Raw genomic sequence first — 4,731 nt, 5'->3', positions numbered from 1 at the left:
TTTTAGTCATTTGGCAGAGGCATTATGCCTATTTGCACATTCTCTGGAAATTTTCCAATATGCAATCTCTGCTAATGAGCTCATTACAAAACCTCTCACAGTGTTCCTGGGGATTTATACCAGAAACCAGATGTATCCAAGGCATTATTGTTGTTTCTATATATTTTGTTTTTGTTACTGTGGCTATGAATGGGGCCCTTGCTTACACTGTAAAGGGTTATTTGCTAGTATATACAAATGCAAGCTATAATTGTGTTTATCTTATATCCAGCCACTTTCCTTTGTTTTTTTACTATTGCTCCTGAATACTTGCTACCCTTTTTGAGGAAGGACTACACTTCTCTACCCTGTGAACATCAGTTCTTGGTCAATGAATTGGTTCATTGCTGGATACTGAGAGGGAAGCAGTGTGTGCTCCATTTCATTAGGATGTGCCCTGTTCATTGCCTGGGTTCAGCAGTTCTTTCTTGGTGTTTCTTATGTGGCCAAGGTCAGCTGTTGTCTGGGATCATGTGGGCAGGACACCTGAGATGGCAGTTAATGCTGTCACCTGGAACCCCAGCTAGGGCTCTTGACTGGACATTCACATATGGCATCTCCATGAGGCCTGGGCTTCTCACAGAATGACAGTGCAGGGCACTGTCACTAGATCACCAGGTCTTCAGGCCACCAAGAGAAGTTCAATTCCACAAAGGACCATTCCAAGGATGCATATTCCAAGAGTGAGTGCATTAAGAGATCCAGGTGGAAGCTGCTAAACCAATGATAGGCCTAGCCTCAGAAGTCCTCTGAAGGTTACTTCTACCACAATCTATTGGTCAAGCCATTCACTAAGGCTAGTCCAGATTCCAGGAATAAGGTAATAATCCACTCATGGTGTAAGAAGCATTGGATGCATGCAGGGGGGAAGGATTTGATGGTGACCATTTGTACTTCAAACTTTAAGGATCATCATGTGGTTCCACTATGCTCTCTCCCTTCTCTCATGAGGCCAGCATGTCCCAGTTAAAGTTACTAGAACTCCTTCAACTGATTCACTAGATATGCATTTTAAGCCAATAAATATTCATGGAATCCCCACTATGTATGTGAGCATGGCCTCACAACCCAAGGCACTCTTCAGCTACACCCAAATCTAAGGCATGATGGGGTAAGGGGTATATTGCCTATGCATGTGAGGCAGATGGAGACAGAATTTGTAGTGATCTTATTAAAGAGTAATGATAGTTACTCTATAATACTTATGTAGCACTTACTGCATGCCAAACACTATTTTAAGCACTTTTCATGTCAACCAATATCATGCTTAATGGAGATAAACAGCATGTTCATTAAGTTTAGGAAATAAATAGGAGTATCAGTTGTTATTTTTATTGTAAAATTTGGCATAGTGTAAAGAAATAACAAAATAGAGTATGTATGTATTAGAAGAGAGAAATTATTACTATTTTCAGATATAGTGATTTTGATCCACAGAACAACCAAGAGAATAAACAGAAAAACTATTATTAAGTGACATAAGCTTTATGACCTAGGAACAGCCACTCTCACTTCTCCCTTCTGAATCTCTGCAGAGACTTCTGAAAATGGGGGATCCCCTGCCTTGTCAAAAATGTGCTGTGAACATCCAGGGAGAGAGAGGATATGGGGAATGTAAAGGTGGGGAGTTAATGTGCCTTTGACACTGTGAACACTATCAAGTAGGTGCCTTAGGCCTTAAAGAATGCCTGGGATGGAAAGACACAGGATGGAGAGAGGGATTCAGTCAGAAGAGAAGATGGGGCTGAGACGTATGACACTCAGTGGAAGGAACTTATGGTTGTGTCCCTTCCCCATTCCACACCTTTTCTCCTGCATTCTTGATACCCAGTCTCACTTCTCATAGCATTTATTGATTTTGCTTTGGGAAAACACAAGTCCATATTGCATGCCATATGGTGAGAAATCAACCAAGACATTTCCTGGCCAAAGATCCATAGCACAGGTGAACAAGACTCTGAGTCACCTGGGAATCTGAATCTTGAGCAGAGTAATGCAAAGATGGAAAACTACTGACCCACAGTTGCTGCTCCCTGAGATAAGTATTCTTAAGTTCTTCTGTGGGAACAATCCTCACTCTGGTCCTGAATAATTGATTTTTCACTTTTTCTTTGATTTTGTGAGTTACCCAAGTCCCTATTTAACTCTTGTTCTGGTCAACCAAACACTGTTTTGGTTGCTTGCAAAAAACTGTCAATGTTAGCAGAGAGGTAAGGGTCCTGGAAAGATGGGGAACAACATATGCCAGGCCTGTGGCCCATAGACTAGATATATCCCACTGCCTTTACACAACAACCCTATGAAGCAGGGATTGTTGCCTGTATTTTGCAGATGAGAAAACTGAGTCTCAGAGAAGAAACTGATTAATCGATGTCACAGCAAGTGACAGAAAGTTGTAATCTAGGTCTGAGTCAAGGTTCTCTAGATCCTGCCTCATGTGCTCATGAACCACCAAATCACCAGGTCTCCAGGCCACCAGAAGAAGGCAGATGCTTGTTCACCAACTGGACTTTCTCTGCTGGTTCAGGCTTTCTCCATCCTCTGCCAAGCCCCACCCTGCCCTCACACTGGTACAAGGTCTGTGTTGTAGAGAGAGCTTGGAAGGCCCTTGGGCATCTGGTTTTCATAAAATCTTGGCCAGGTCTTATTCTTGAAAGAATTTTATCATTCAGCATTTTGACAAAAAACAATTTGGCCATGGTTTCATTTTCATACATCTCTCCTTTCTGATTGTTATCTTTCCTAAGCAGATTCCTGTGGCATGGTTTCCTACTTGGAAGTCTGACTTTTAAGCCACAACTCCCACCCCCGCCCTCCCAACTAGAGGACTCAAACACAGCTCTTTGCTGATAATTAAAGTCAGGTAGGCGAGAGACATTTCCAAGGGAGGCCAAAGAGCTTGTTGGCTGTGTTGGAAAATGAGCTGCTAGAGGACTCTAAGGGCTATCCTGCCCAGGAGGAGGGCACAGGCCTAGAGGATGTCCCCCTCAGCAGATGTGGGGCTGACAGAGACATGAGGGTTGAGCAGTACCAGCCACTGGGGGGAGCCCTGGGATCTGGGCCCTCAGTCCCTCCCCTCCTGGCCTCCTCAGAGGGGCGGCCCATCATGCCAGAGTTTGCATGAGACCCAGCTGCACCACTGCCTAGCTGGGAGATCTGCTGAGCTACTTCACTTTGCTGACCTCCCTTTCTCATCTGTCATGTGTTCCTCTAACCCAGACTTACTTGGTGTTTGTGGCATATATGTATACTATATGTGTACAATGATTAAAAGTTTTCTTTGAATGAAATTATATCTTTGTTTAAATCTGTTTTCAAAAAATATATGTATGCCGTCACTGAAAATGGAAAACCAGCATTAGATGCTATAAATAGAACATACCTGAAAAAAAAAAACCGTACCTATAAAATAACAAATATAATACAATATATAATGTAATCTTCTCTAACACCAGCTTCTGTAGCACCAGTGATATGCAGGCCTGGGTTTGGAAACACTGCTCTAAGGTATGTGAGATATGACCTTAAATGTCTCCAGTGTGGATGTGCCCAAGTCTTCTAATTATTTTTTTTAATAAATTTATTTTTTATTGGTGTTCAATTTACCAACATACAGAATAACACCCAGTGCTCATCCCGTCAAGTGCCCCCCTCAGTGCCCGTCACCCACTCACCCCCATATGCCATATGGTGAGAAATCAACCAAGACATTTCCTGGCCAAAGATCCATAGCACAAGTGAACAAGACTCTGAGTCACCCGGGAATCTGAATCTTGAGCAGAGTAATACAAAGATGGAAAACTACTGACCCCCACCCCCTGCCCTCCTCCCCTTCCACCACCCCTAGTTCGTTTCCCAGAGTTAGGAGTCTTTATGTTCTGTCTCCCTTTCTGATATTTCCCACACATTTCTTCTCCCTTCCCTTCTATTCCTTTTCACTATTATTTATATTCCCCAAATGAATGAGAACATATAATGTTTGTCCTTCTCCGATTGAAGTCTTTAATTATTAAGGGTCTCTCTTTTGTTAATTGAAAGAGAGAAAGAGAGAAAATCCAGCCTGAATCCCCATTCCATGCATTAAGGCAAGACTCCTCCTGTGCTCTCACCATTACCCTACCAATACTTTAATTGCTCTCCAAAATGCTTCAATTTCCCAAGCCTGTGTGACTACCTGCTTTCTTGACAGCGTTTGGCTCCTAACTGGTAATCTAGGTTCAAATGAGGCCCAAATTTACATCCCAAACTTTTTTTCTGAGGTGCAGATTCCTACATCCAGCTACATGCTTGGTAATTACACTTGGATATCTTATAGATATTCAATTTATACTGAAAACAGAACTCTTGATCTCTGCCATAAACCTGCTTTTCCCCAACCTTGGCTGTCAGGGCAGAGTTATCCTCTCTCTCAAGGTCCTGTTCATAGCTGTACCCCCAAAAACATACAATGCATGGCCTGGCACAGAGTAGACACTTGTATTGGTCAGCTGAAGCTGTCAGGCTATAGACAGTAACAAATGACTCCAAATCCTAGTGACTTGGGACAACAAAGGTTTATTTCTCATGCATACTTATTCTTTCTCAGCTTAGCTGGGACTCTATGTAACCTTCATTCCAACACCAAGTTTGAAGCAGCAGCCCCTCTGCTGGCCTCGACATGAGCCTGAGACAAAATTCTCAGTCTCAGCTTTA

Source organism: Vulpes lagopus, chromosome 7 (genome assembly GCF_018345385.1).
Source record: "Vulpes lagopus strain Blue_001 chromosome 7, ASM1834538v1, whole genome shotgun sequence".
NCBI lineage: Eukaryota > Metazoa > Chordata > Mammalia > Carnivora > Canidae > Vulpes > Vulpes lagopus.
The sequence above is the reverse complement of the archived record's forward strand: the minus strand, read 5'-3'. Positions refer to the sequence as shown.